This window comes from Lactuca virosa, chromosome 8 (genome assembly GCF_052849685.1).
Source record: "Lactuca virosa cultivar CGN04683 chromosome 8, Lactuca_virosa_CGN04683_v6, whole genome shotgun sequence".
NCBI lineage: Eukaryota > Viridiplantae > Streptophyta > Magnoliopsida > Asterales > Asteraceae > Lactuca > Lactuca virosa.
The window spans coordinates 358,900,447-358,916,007 of NC_136433.1; positions in this window are offsets into that span (position 1 = coordinate 358,900,447).

A 15,561-nucleotide genomic window follows, 5' to 3' on the forward strand; every position below is an offset into this window, starting at 1 on the left:
ATTGCTAGTTTTAGCATTGGAACGAAATTCGCTGGTAGTCCATTAGCAAATTTCCATATATTGGAGAGTTCGGTAGGAGTTAGGTAAGGAACTAGCTAAAACGTTTCCAGAAAGTCTACAACATATTGGCTGACGTTTATCTCTCCTTTCTTCAAGTTCTGGAATTCATTACATGATTCCAAGAGGTCTCTCTCTAAGAGGTATTCTCATTTTAATTGCTTAAGGAATTCCTACCATGACATCTTCCTTGCTTCTCCTTTTGGCATAACATTAGCCATCCGTTTCCACCAACTCAACACTCCAGATTTTAGTTGTCTGGCTGTGAATATATTATGACAGGGAAGGTTTTATTTATGTTTTAGACGCATTAGTCCTCCCTATCACTCTAAAACATTACATTCATGTTCTAGTACAGTAATGATATGTTTAGAATAGTGGACACAAAGGTTTCCTGATTCTAGGTCGGCAATAGATCTAAACTTCTCTAATTATAGCAAGGTAGGTAAGCACCTAATGTATGCTCTGTTATATATCAGTTAGCATATAAGTCATCTCTTCCTAAAGTATGCTAGGGAATATTATTGAAAGTAAGGAATACAACCTAAGTTATGCTATATAAAAATTTCTTATTTAGAACCTAATATTATTTAAGGCATTTACCCTAAAATATTTTAGTGCATGTGTCTTTTTAGGTATACAATTCTAGACACTAATCTCATCATCATCGCTTAGCATTATAATTTTAAGTCTAGAAATAAATCTTTATTCCAAGTTCGCTTTGCTCTAATACCAAGTGTGATATCCTCAAATTTTCAGAACAAATTAAAAATTTTCTTTTTGCTTTTACAAATATATTATCATTGATGCGGAAATTCCCAGTACATTTGAAATATTTTGAGTACCAGTGATTGTATTAATAAAAATCTACGGATTTCATAATCGAAACAGAAACATAAGTTACAACGTAAAGACCTAATGGTCCTAAACTCTATTGCATGTTGTCTCTTAATCACTCAGCATCCTAATCAAGTTCTAGTAGATTAAGTCTTGCCACTGATGATTCATGTAAACGGAGTGGGTTAGGTTAGGAAACCTGGTAAGACACATATGGATTTCAATCCCATAATGGTTTCATGATAATATTCCTTATTTATCAAACCTGCAAAACCAACAATTACCAAAAAATATAGATACAATTTAAATATCTATAGAACCCTCTACCCATCCTAATTGATCCCAACAAATCCTAGTCCACGATTATCAGGAACTTTTATCTTACTCGATGAATAGTTTAAAGGGATGGACTACATAGCTAGGAGCTTCCTTGGATAGTTTAAGTCATAAAGGTACATGAGCCATTAGAGTATTTGAAGAATATGAGATTTCCTTTCATCTATGTCTGTAGGTTATGAGCCTACATGTGACAACTGTCAATTCAGGTCATTCTCGGACTCATGCATCTTTATAATAACCATTCATGCACATCATGCCATGGCCTAGTAGTATAAATTAGGTCAAAATCTTTCATAAACTAGGATCCATCTAAGACCTAGGGCTAATATACTTGACACTTACGATTCTAGTAAGTTGCTTAACTACAATAGGAAATGACAATGTTATAATTTGAATGAAACTTTCAAGCTTTGTTATAATTGAAAAAGGGTATAAAACCCTAAAAATAAATTAAAATATTCTAATTATACTTCATTATGATGATGAATATCAAACAATATTCCAAAAACCCTAAGAGAGCTAAAAATCCAAATTTATAAATCATAAAGCTTAAAAACTTTATAAAATTTGGCTATAAACTTTCTAATATCAAATTTTTATTAATCAAATTATGGATTATAATCATTGAAATACGAATTAAATTATCATGCAATAATCATAATTTATTAGTTAAAAACAAGATTTTTTACAAATAAATCAAGAATTGCTTAATAAATATTTTTATAAAAATTAGGGTTTTTATAAAAATATTGGAGGGAATTTTATAAAATTTGAAATTAGGAGAGAGGAGGCCTAATGCATGATAGAGCCAGCCATTCTCCCCTCCCCATGCACTCTCTCTTAAACCTTCACTCTACCTCTTCTCTCTTCACTCTCTCACACTCCACCCTCCTAACCCACAAACTCTCTTCCTCTCTCTCTCTAACCCACGAAATTTCTCTCATTCCTCTGCCAAATTTCGATATTTTGAAGACTTTGAAGTGTTCTTACTTCCCTCAAGATCAAAACCAAGGTAAACAACAACATCTTCTTCCATAATTTCATGATTCTACTACCTCTTCTTCTTAGTTTTCTCTTCTTTTCGGATTCTATGCCTTTCCATGGCTAGAAATCTTTATTTTTCCCTTGTGGTTTGTAGATTCTCACCATAACACAATGCATGTGTTTGAAATGGTGAAAATCCGGGATCAAACTCATGCAAGGAGTGAAAATGATGCACATATGTTCATGTGACTTCAAAAACAAGTATTACATCTTCTTCTCCATTTCTTTTGTGTTCTTGCATGGTCAAAAGGATTTAAACCACTTCTAGTACATCTTGGATGCTCATTCACTCGATGCATGTGCTAGAAATCGGACCTTATCAAAGGCATGCATGATGTTCTTGTCAAAATGTCCTAAGGATGCACTCAAAGCAAACATGCAATCTGCCAGATTACTTTATTCAGCTTTGAACGACCATATCTCGGTCATTACTTAACCAAATCATGATATTCTTTTTGTATTGGATAGTTCCATGAGTTAACTTTCAAACCCAACTGGTCTCACTGTAAAATATTAAATATCCGATTTTTGGCAAATTTTACAAAATGGTTGCGCAAACAGCTCTTTTTCTATGATCACCATTTTTGTCTTGCATGATCAATGGCCTTAAACCCAACCATAAATCTGGGGAAAAATACTTTAGAAACTTAACATATCTAGTGAATGATGGTTGAAATTTCGTGGCTTAAAACCCCACAGAATGTGCTTCATAAATTCATGAACTTCAGCCACATTATATCTCATGCACCATTGCATGCAACATTTCTTATCTTGTTTGGGTTCAATACCCCTATTTCCCTTCTGAATAAATTTCGAACATTTTTCCTTTTGAAAGCCCTCACATGCATGTGATAATCTGTAAAATACCAAAAGCTTTTATTATTTCTTTGATTTATTTAAATTATTGCTAGAAACCAAGGGCATAAATCACATAAAATACTTCCAGAGGTCAATAAATCCGGAACAAATTCATGGATGACCCTTATGATGGATAACGACCCCTCACTAAATTTCATTAATTTTTGTTGCTGTTTGGTATGATTTCCGATTTTCTTTTTGTTAGGATATAATAAATCACAAAACCACTTTAGAGAGTGTGAAAATTTTATCTAACAATTTTTGCATATCTTACCTGTGATGGATGACTCAGAAAAATAATTTCAACATTTTTCATCATGCCTTGCTATTTTTCCCAATTTTTGGTAATTATAATGGTTTAAAAATAGGAAAAATAGTTATGATTATCCAAAATTCATGAAAATTTACCAGAACATCATGTTGTACAGTAGGAGGTTACATAAAAATTTTGAGGATTTTTCTCCACTGTAAACTATTTTTCTCTTAATTTCTAAAGATAATTACACTTAAATTCACATAAATACCCAAAACCGGATTATACAATATAAAAACCACTTTTGGCATTTTTCTCAGGTTATTTATACTGTAAATGATGTTACAAAAATTTTTGGTAAATTATTTTAACTGTTTAATATTATTTCTTCAATTAATGATTATTTAAAGGAATAAAACAAGGAAAAATAGAAATACCCACTGAAAAATATCTTTTATATTTTTCCCAGCCTATTTATGTACAATAACAGTTAATTAAAAAGTTTGGGTAATTTTGGAAACTGTTTTCTATTTATTTCAATTTTTATTGGAATAAATGCTCAAAAATCATAAAATATAATTAAACAGCTTGGAAATCCATTTTTATAATTTTCCCAGCTTAGTATTGTGTAATAACAGTTAAATAAAAAGTTTGAGAATTTTTATCCTTTGAATGCTATTTTCGTAAATTTATGTTGTAATAAGGACTTAAAAATTTGGAAAATTTATATTCCATTGTTGTAATTAATCGCACGATTTGTAGAATTTCATTATTTCAGAAAAAGTGTAACCAATTAATATAAAATCAAATACTAAAACATAAATTGGCATTTCACTATATGTAGAGTTTAGTAGATTAGCATTAGATTTCGACATGGAAACTCACTAGTGTGTGTTTGATGTCGTAGGATCCCGGTAGTAAGACGTTGGTGCATTCCGAAGTACCACTTGTACCTACTCGAAACATTGTGAGTATTCACCACTCCCCTATTTTCGGTTTTTACGTTTTGGGGTGGAAAAGCATGTCCTAAACTATTTATGTTCGTTGTATTTATTTGACTCGTATAAACTTGGTTGCTATATTTTGCATATTGTGAGTATTCACCACTCTCCTATTTTCAGTTTTTATGTTTTGCGGTGGAAAAGCATGTCCCGAAAAACCATTATTTGAATGTTGTATTTAAATTGATTTGTATCAAACATGATTGCTATTTTATTGCTATGTCTCTCTATGTATGTATATGCATCACGGAACATGAGAAGTTATCGTACTAAGGCCCTTCCCTTATCTCTAACCATTAACTCTTTGAGCCAATGGTCATTATGGATAGCGCTATTAGGAATTGACAACTCCTCACTCGCCCGAATCGCTGGAGTGCATGATACCATATTCATCTATGGAACGATAAGCATAGATCTCGATAGGGCTTCAGTCATAGGTTTGGTTGAGACTCATTGTTTGCTCATACACATACAAACTCGTTTCTCGTTATAGCAATAATCTTGTATTCATTAATAGCAATCAACTTTGTTTATCATCAAAGCAATGTACTTGTATTTACGAAAAGCCTTATTCCAAGCTCGATTTTATAAACTTGTGAACTCACCAACTATTTTCATAGTTGACGCTCGTTTTACATGCTTTTTCAGGAAATAATTAGTAAGTGGATATAAAGATTCATCATCATAGAGCATGCTGCATCGTGTTGAAGTTAATTGTGGAGTTTTCTTTGAACAATGTTATTTTGGAAAAACTTGTATTTTGTTTCTTTTGAAGCTATGGGTTGTAAACTTTTAAATACTGCTATGGTGATGTATCATTATCTTTTGCAATGAAACCGTTATCGCTGTCATACCTTGCGTTTCCGCTTTAGCGGGGTGTGACAGAAGTGGTATCAGAGCTAAATTTATAGAGAACATCGGTTTTTCTTTAAGAAAACACAACCTATAACTAAAACTTACAAAGAAATTCTTTTTACATCAAACATATTACGAGTATAATTAGGTCGGGAGTTGTATTATTGGACCTCGATTAAACATAGCCTGATCACCTATGTTTAATTAAGGAAAGATTTATACAAAGCTTGAGCTAATTATAATGGGAATATGTTCCACAAAAATATTTGAGAAAACTTTATTTCAAAAATTCAAAAAGGTTAATTTTGGTGTGTGTAAGCATTGCATATTATAGGTATACATTGTTATTTATTCCATATCTCATTGAAATTATGTCTCAGTCCACTATGTCAACATCGACATCTTCCCACGCTGCCGCCTCAGCCGATGAGTCCGGCTACGTCACTATTATCCCTCGACGTAATCCCCCTGCCTCGGTAGAAGAAGACCCATCAGAGGATACGGAAGATACAGGGAACTCGGTGGAGATCAGCGATGACAACGCCCCGAGTCAACAACGCGAGGCATCACCTACATCAGTGTTGCCACAGCTACCACTTTATGGACTTCGTATTCGGAGGACGGCGAGGAAGAGTGTTCCCATTCCAGGAAGGATACCCACCAGCACAGCAGGACATGGCACGGCAGGACCTAGCGGGGTAGGACCCAGCGATGCAGGACCGAGAGCACCCTCACCACAGCAAGTCATAGGGATACCTGTCAGACAGCCAGGTATGACCCCGGAGGAGTCCCGGAGATTGCAGTAGATAGCAGCGAGCCTACGTCACAGTCTCGCTGTGATAGCTGGACATCGGGAAGTTTTGGATGAAGTCTTGACAGGAATGGAAATCATGTTTCAGCATTCGACGGAGACTGCTGACACTGCTAGTACTGCTAGACGAGTGGCATGTCGTGCGATGACCGCATATTATGTGCTTGTTGGGCTATTACTGATTGTGGTGTTGATGTTTCTTGTTGGGATAGCGATTAGTGTTTGGTTCTGATTTCAGTATTCTTCTCCTGTGTAATAGAACCATGTCAGGAAGGCCTAATCGCGGGCGCCCACAGAACGAAACACCCGATGTTGCTTAAATTGTAGCACAACAACTCATGGAAGCAATTCCAAACATTGTTACTCAAGTAACTGCAAGACTTAATGCTAACCAAGGAAGTAGTGGAGGAAACCGGGGAAACAATGAAAGAGAATGTAACTACAAGTCCTTTATGGCCTGTAAACCTAAGGAATTCCATGGAAAGGAAGGTGCGGTCGGGTTGCTGCAATGGATTGACAGCATGGAGTCGGTCCTTCACATTAGCAAATGCCTCGAGCGCAACAAAGTTGAGTATGCATCTTGCCTATTCCAAGATAGGGCATTAACCTGGTGGAATACTCTAGTGCAAACCCGAGGCCGTACAGCGGCATATCAGCTAACTTGGGAAGACCTAAAGAAGCTACTGATAGAGGAGTATTGTCCCAAGGATGAACTTCAGAAACTTGAATCTGAATTCTGGAACCATTCTATGGTTGGAACACAAATAGAGAAGTACACAGTCCGATTTAATGAACTAGCAAAACTGGTACCTCACATGGTTACTCCTGAGGAGAAACGGATAGATCGTTACATCTGGGGTCTGGCACCAGAGATTCGGGGAATGGTTACCTCAGCAAACCCAACTACTATTCAAAGTGCAGTAAGCCTAGAAAATCGACTAACCAATGATGTGATTAGGATGGGAGCATCGACAAAGGAAAGCTCTAGTAGCAAGAGGAAGCCAGCAGATCAGGGAGAGAAGAAGTATGGAGGCAAGTCAGGGAGGAAGCAGAAAGTCTCAAGAAACTTTATAGTAAGAGCCCAGGAGCAAGAATCAGTGAAAACTCAAGAACGGGAAGTGCAGGAACGAAAGCAGTACTCAGGGCCGCTTCCGAAGTGCAATAAGTGTAACTTCCATCACAAGGGAGCTTGCCCAGTGTGCCAAAACTGTAAGCAAACAGGCCATTACTCGAAGTATTGTAAGGTGAATAAGGAGGGAAAAAGGACATGTTACGAGTGTGGGAGTACCGATCATCTCCGTAGAGCATGTCCCAAACTGAACAATGGACCTGGTAACAATGGACAAGGCCAAGCCAGGCAAAACTTTCAAGGAAATCAAGTTGGACGGCCATGAGGTGTAGCCTTTGTGATTGGTGCAGAAGAAGCTCGTCAGAACCCTGAAGTGATAACAGGTACGTTTCTCCTGAACAACCATTTTGCATCAGTAATATTCGATGCGGGAGCAGATAGGAGTTTTGTTTCTTTAGCATTTAGACCGTTAATTGGCTTGAAATCGAGAAAGATGAGGAATGCTTATGCTATTGAACTTGCTGATGGGTATGAAATTAGGGCTAATGATATAATTCCTGGTTGTACTCTGAATTTAGCTGATAAACTCTTTAGCATTGACCTAATTCCTATAGAGCTAGGTAGTTTTGATGTGATAGTAGGGATGGATTGGTTATCCAAAACTAAAGCAGATATTGGTTGTTTCGAGAAAGTCATTAGAGTGCCTCTCCCTAATAGAGAAACCCTTATCATACACGGTGAGAAGCCAGGAAGAAGTTTAAATATAGTATCAAGCGTGAAGGTTCACAAGTACCTGAAATTCCCCAATGGAAATGGGAGCAGATATCCATGGATTTCGTTACCAAACTTCCTAGAACTTCTAAAGGTCACGACTCAATTTGGGTCATAGTGGATCGACTGACGAAATCTGCTCACTTTCTCCCCATTCGGGAAGATTTCAAGATGGAAAAATTGGCCCAAATCTACATCGACAAAATTGTTTCTCTGCATGGTGTACCCCTGTCTATCATTTCTGATAGAGATAGTCGCTTTACATCTCGATTTTGGTGGATGTTACAGAAGGCACTAGGAACCAAGATAGATTTGAGCACAGCTTACCACCCTCAGACAGATGGGCAAACAGAGAGAACAATACAAACATTGGAAGACATGCTACGAGCGTGTGTCATTGAGTTCCAAGGAAATTGGGATACTCATTTGCCTCTAATTGAGTTTTCCTACAATAACAGTTACCACACGAGTATCCAATGTGCCCCATACGAAGCATTGTATGGACGCAAGTGTCGTTCTCCATTGTGTTGGACAGAAATCGGAGACAGACAATTGACTAGACTCGACCTTATCCAGGAAACAACTGACAAGATTGCTATCATCAAGGATAGGCTTAAAGCCGCCAGAGATCGTCAGAAAAGTTATGCGGATAATCGTCGGAAACCATTAGAATTCCAAGTTGGAGACAAGGCACTACTAAAGGTGTCGCCTTGGAAAGGGCTTGTGCGTTTTGGTAAGAAAGGAAAACTAAGCCCAAGATATGTTGGACCCTTTGAGATCATTGAAAGGATTGGTCCGGTGGCATATAAACTCCAATTACCCCAGGAGTTAAGCGCCATTCACGACACATTCCACGTCTCCAATCTTAAGAAATGTTTAGCCGACGAAGCATTGATAGTACCCCTGGAGGAAATCAATATCAATGATAAGCTAAACTTCGTTGAGGAACCGATAGAAATCCTTGACAGGGAGGTAAAACAACTTAAGCGGAGTAAGATCCCAATTGTGAAAGTTCGATGGAACTCAAAACGCGGGCCGGAGTACACCTGGGAGCGTGAGGACTTCATGAAGGAAAAGTATCCACAACTTTTCCCATGCGATGCAAGCGATGACATAGAATGAATTTCGGGACGAAATTCTTTTTAAGTGGGGGATACTGTGACAACTGTCAATTCAGGTCATTCTTGGACTCATGCATCTTTATAATAACCATTCATGCACATCATGCCATGGCCTAGTAGTATAAATTAGGTCAAAATCTTGCATAAACTAGGATCCATCTAAGACCTAGGACTAATATACTTGACACTTACGATTCTAGTAAGTTGCTTAACTACAATAGGAAATGTCAATGCTATAATTTGAATGAAACTTTCTACCTTTGTTATAATTTAAAAAGGGTATAAAACCCTAAAAATAAATTAAAATATTCTAATTATACTTCATTATGGTGATGAATATCAAACAATATTCCAAAAACCCTAAAAGAGCTAAAAATCCAAATTTATAAATCATAAAGCTTAAAAACCTTATAAAATTTGGCTATAAACTTTCTAATATCAAATTTTTATTAATCAAATTATGGATTTTAATCAATGAAATAGAAATTAAATTATCATGCAATAATCATAATTTATTAGTTAAAAACAAGATTTTAAAATAAATCAAGAATTGCTTAATAAATGCTTTTATAAAAATTGGGGTTTTTATAAAAATAATGGAGGGAATTTTATAAAATTTGAAATTAGGAGAGAGGAGGCCTAATGCATGATAGAGCCAGCCATTCTCCCCTCCCCATGCACTCTCTCTTCCAAAAACTCAATCATTAGACTTAAACCTTCACTCTACCTCTTCTCTCTTCACTCTCTCACACTCCACCCTCCTAACACATAAACTCTCTTCCTCTCTCTCTCTAACTCACGAAATTTCTCTCATTCCTCTGCCAAATTTCGAGATTTTGAAGACTTTGAAGTGTTCTTACTTCCCTCAAGATCAAAACCAAGGTAAACAACAACATCTTCTTCCATAATTTCATGATTCTACTACCCCTTCTTCTTAGTTTTCTCTTCTTTTCGGATTCTATGCCTTTCCATGGCTAGAAATCTTTATTTTTCCCTTGTGGTTTGTAGATTCTCACCATAACACAATGCATGTGTTTGAAATGGTGAAAATCCGGGATCAAACCCATGCAAGGAGTGAAAATGATGCACATATGTTCATGTGACTTCAAAAACAAGTATTACATCTTCTTCTCCATTTCTTTTGTGTTCTTGCATGATCAAAAGCATTTAAACCATTTCTAGTACATCTTGGATGCTCATTCACTCCATGCATGTGCTAGAAATCGGACCTTATCAAAGGCATGCATGATGTTCTTGTCAAAATGTCCTAAGGATGCACTCAAAGCAAACATGCAATCTGCCAGATTATTTTATTCAGCTTTGAACGACCATATCTCGGTCATTACTTAACCAAATCATGATATTCTTTTTGTATTGGATAGTTCCATGAGTTAACTTTCAAACCCAACTGGTCTCACTGTAAAATATTAAATATCCGATTTTTGGCAAATTTTACAAAATGGTTGCGCAAACAGCTCTTTTTCTATGATCACCATTTTTGCCTTGCATGATCAATGGCCTTAAACCCAACCATAAATCTGGGGAAAAATACTTTAGAAACTTAACATATCCAGTGAATGATGGTTGAAATTTCGTGGCTTAAAACCCCACAGAATGTGCTTCATAAATTCATGAACTTCAGCCACATTTACATATCATGCACCATTGCATGCAACATTTCTTATCTTGTTTGGGTTCAATACCCCTATTTCCCTTCTGATTAAATTTTGAACATTTTTCCTTTTGAAAGCCCTCACATGCATGTGATAATCTGTAAAATACCAAAAGCTTTTATTATTTCTTTGATTTATTTAAATTATTGCTAGAAACCAAGGGCATAAATCACATAAAATACTTCCAGAGGTCAATAAATCCGGAACAAATTCATGGATGAACCTTATGATGGATAATGACCCCTCACTAAATTTCATTAACTTTTGTTGCTGTTTGGTATGATTTCCGATTTTCTTTTTGTTAGGATATAATAAATCACAAAACCACTTTAGAGAGTGTGAAAATTTTATCTAACAATTTTCGCATACCTTACCTGTGATGTATGACTCAGAAAAATAATTTCAACATTTTTCATCATGCCTTGCTATTTTTCCCAATTTTTGGTAATTATAATGGTTTAAAAATAGGAAAAATAGTTATGATTATCCAAAATTCATGAAAATTTACCAGAACATCATGTTGTACAGTAGGAGGTTACATAAAAATTTTGAGGATTTTTCTCCGCTGTAAACTATTTTTCTCTTAATTTCTAAAGATAATTACACTTAAATTCACATAAATACCCAAAACCGGATTATACAATATAAAAACCACTTTTGGCATTTTTCTCAGGTTATTTATACTGTAAATGATGTTACAAAAAATTTTGGTAAATTATTTTAAGTGTTTAATATTATTTCTTCAATTAATGATTATTTAAAGGAATAAAACAAGGAAAAATAGAAATACCCACTGAAAAATATCTTTTTATAATTTTCCCAGCTTAGTATTGTGTAATAACAGTTAAATAAAAAGTTTGAGAATTTTTATCCTTTGAATGCTATTTTCGTGAATTTATGTTGTAATAAGGACTTAAAAATTTGGAAAATTTATATTCCAATGTTGTAATTAATCGCACGATTTGTAGAATTTCATTATTTCAGAAAAAGTGTAACCAATTAATATAAAATCAAATACTAAAACATAAATTGGCATTTCACTATATGTAGAGTTTAGTATATTAGCATTAGATTTCGACATGGAAACTCACTAGTGTGTGTTTGATGTCGTAGGATCCCGGTAGTAAGACGTTGGTGCATTCCGAAGTACCACTTGTACCTACTCGAAACATTGTGAGTATTCACCACTCCCCTATTTTCGGTTTTTACGTTTTGGGGTGGAAAAGCATGTCCTAAACTATTTATGTTCGTTGTATTTATTTGACTCGTATAAACTATTTATGTTCGTTGCTATATTTTGCATATTGTGAGTATTCACCACTCTCCTATTTTCAGTTTTTATGTTTTGCGGTGGAAAAGCATGTCCCGAAAAACTATTATTTGAATTTTGTATTTAAATTGATTTGTATCAAACATGATTGCTATTTTATTGCTATGTCTCTCTATGTATGTCTATGCATCACGGAACATGAGAAGTTATCGTACTAAGGCCCTTCCCTTATCTCTAACCATTAACTCTTTGAGCCAATGGTCATTATGGATAGCGCTATTAGGAATTGACAACTCCTCACTCGCCCGAATCGCTGGAGTGCATGATACCATATTCATCTATGGAACGATAAGCATAGATCTCGATAGGGCTTCAGTCATAGGTTTGGTTGAGACTCATTGTTTGCTCATACACATACAAACTCGTTTCTCGTTATAGCAATAATCTTGTATTCATTAATAGCAATCAACTTTGTTTATCATCAAAGCAATGTACTTGTATTTACGAAAAGCCTTATTCCAAGCTCGATTTTATAAACTTGTGAACTCACCAACTATTTTCATAGTTGACGCTCGTTTTACATGCTTTTTCAGGAAATAATTAGTAAGTGGATATAAAGATTCATCATCATAGAGCATGCTGCATCGTGTTGAAGTTATTTGTGGAGTTTTCTTTGAACAGTGTTATTTTGGAAAAACTTGTATTTTGTTTCTTTTGAAGCTATGGGTTGTAAACTTTTAAATACTGCTATGGTGATGGATCATTATCTTTTGCAATGAAACCGTTATCGCTGTCATACCTTGCGTTTCCGAATGTGCATTGATTACAGAGAACTGAACAAGATGACAATCAAGAATCGATATCCCCTCCCTAGAATAGATGACTTGTTTGATCAGTTGCAGGGCGCTTCCTACTTCTCAAAAATCGACCTTCGGTCAGGGTATCATCGACTAAGAATTCACGAAGGGGACATTCACAAAACAGCATTTAGAACCCGTTATGGACATTATGAGTTCTTAGTCATGCCTTTTGGACTAACGAACGCACCCGCTGTATTCATGGATTTGATGAATAGGGTCTGTAGACCATACCTAGACAAGTTTGTAATTGTATTTATCGATGACATACTTGTTTACTCGCAAACCAAAGAAGATCACAATAGACATCTGAAGCTAGTGTTGGAGATGTTGAAGGAGCAGAAATTGTATGCCAAGTTCACTAAGTGTGAATTTTGGATTCGGGAAGTACATTTTCTTGGTCATGTGATCGGCGAAAGAGGAATTCATGTAGATCCAGCTAAGATTGAGGCAATCAAGAAATGGGAAGCCCCCAAAACCCCGACAGAAATACGACAGTTCCTAGGATTAGCTGGGTACTATAGACGCTTCATTGAGAATTTCTATAGGATTGCCCAACCATTAACATCTTTGACCCAAAAGGACAGAAAATTTCTCTGGGAAGAGAAACAAGAAGAGGCGTTTCAAATCCTGAAAAACAAGCTGTGCAATGCACCAATTCTGGCTTTACCAGAAGGATCAGAGAACTTTGTGGTGTATTGTGCTGCGTCTCATCAAGGATTAGGATGTGTGTTAATGCAGAAAGATAAGGTCATTGCGTATGCTTCCAGACAACTCAAACCGCACGAGAAGAATTATACCACCCATGATCTTGAACTAAGAGCAATAGTTTTCGCTCTTAAGATATGGAGGCATTATTTGTACGGAACCAAGTGCACCATTTATACCGATCACAAAAGCCTTCAGCATATCCTGGATCAGAAAATGTTAAACATGCGGCAGAGAAGATGGGTAGAGTTGTTTAGTGATTATGATTGTGAGATACGATATCACCCAGGAAAGGCTAACGTAGTAGCCGACGCTCTTAGTAGGAAAGAAAGAGTGAAACCTTCCTGTGTGAGAGCTTTAGGAATGGTAATTCAGACAAGCTTGAAATCTCAAATCATTGATGCCCAGGAGAAAGCGTTATTCAAGGAAAATCTTCCAGGCGAGACTTTACATGGTTTGGAAGAAAGATTTGAAACCAAACCTGATGGAGTTCGTTATTTTAAGGACAGAGTCTGGATTCCAAGGGTTAACAATCTGAGAGACATGGTACTAGAGGAGTCTCATCGATCTAAATACTCAATCCACCCTAGAGCGGATAAGATGTACAAGGATCTTAAAAAGTACTATTGGTGGCCTGGAATGAAAAAGGATATTGCCTTGTATGTTGGGAAGTGTTTGACATGCTCAATAGTCAAAGCTGAACATCAAAAACCATCCAGGTTGTTGCAACAACCTGAAATTCCCCAATGGAAATGGGAGCAAATATCTATGGATTTCGTTACCAAACTTCCTAGAACTGCTAAAGGTCATGACTCAATTTGGGTCATAGTGGATCGACTGACGAAATCTGCTCACTTTCTCCCCATTCGGGAAGATTTCAAGATGGAAAAATTGGCCCAAATCTACATCGACAAAATTGTTTCTCTGCATGGTGTACCCCTGTCTATCATTTCGGATAGAGATAGTCGTTTCACATCTCGATTTTGGTGGATGTTACAGAAGGCACTAGGAACCAAGATAGATTTGAGCACAACTTACCACCCTCAGACAGATGGGCAAACAGAGAGAACAATACAAACATTGGAAGACATGCTACGAGCGTGTGTCATTGAGTTCAAAGGAAATTGGGATACTCATTTGCCTCTAATTGAGTTTTCCTACAATAACAGTTACCACACGAGTATCCAATGTGCTCCATATGAAGCATTGTATGGACGCAAGTGTCGTTCGCCCTTATGCTGGACAGAAATCGGAGACAGACAGTTGACTAAAGTCGAACTTATCCAGAAAACATCTGACAAGATTGCTATCATCAAGGATAGGCTTAAAGCTGCTAGAGATCGTCAGAAAAGTTATGCGAATAATCGTCGTAAACCATTAGAATTCCAAGTTGGAGACAAGGCACTACTAAAGGTGTCGCCTTGGAAAGGGCTTATACGTTTTGGTAAGAAAGGAAAACTAAGCCCGAGATATGTTGGACCCTTTGAAGTCATTGAAAGGATTGGTCCGGTAGCTTATAAACTCCAGTTGCCCCAAGAGTTAAGCGCCATTCATGACACATTCCACGTCTCCAACCTTAAGAAATGTCTAGCCGACGAAGCATTGATAGTACCCCTGGAGGAAATTAAGATCAATGATAAGCTAAACTTCGTTGAGGAACAGATAGAAATCCTTGGCAGGGAGGTAAAACAACTTAAGCGGAGTAAGATCCCGATTGTGAAAGTTCGATGGAACTCAAAACGCGGGCCGGAGTACACCTGGGAGCGTGAGGACTTCATGAAGGAAAAGTATCAACAACTTTTCCCAGGCGATGACAAGCAATGACATAGAATAAATTCCGAACATTTTTCCTTTTGAAAGCCCTCACATGCATGTGATAATCTGTAAAATACCAAAAGCTTTTATTATTTCTTTGATTTATTTAAATTATTGCTAGAAACCAAGGGCATAAATCACATAAAATACTTCTAGAGGTCAATAAATCCGGAACAAATTCATGGATGACCCTTATGATGGATAATGACCCCTCACTAAATT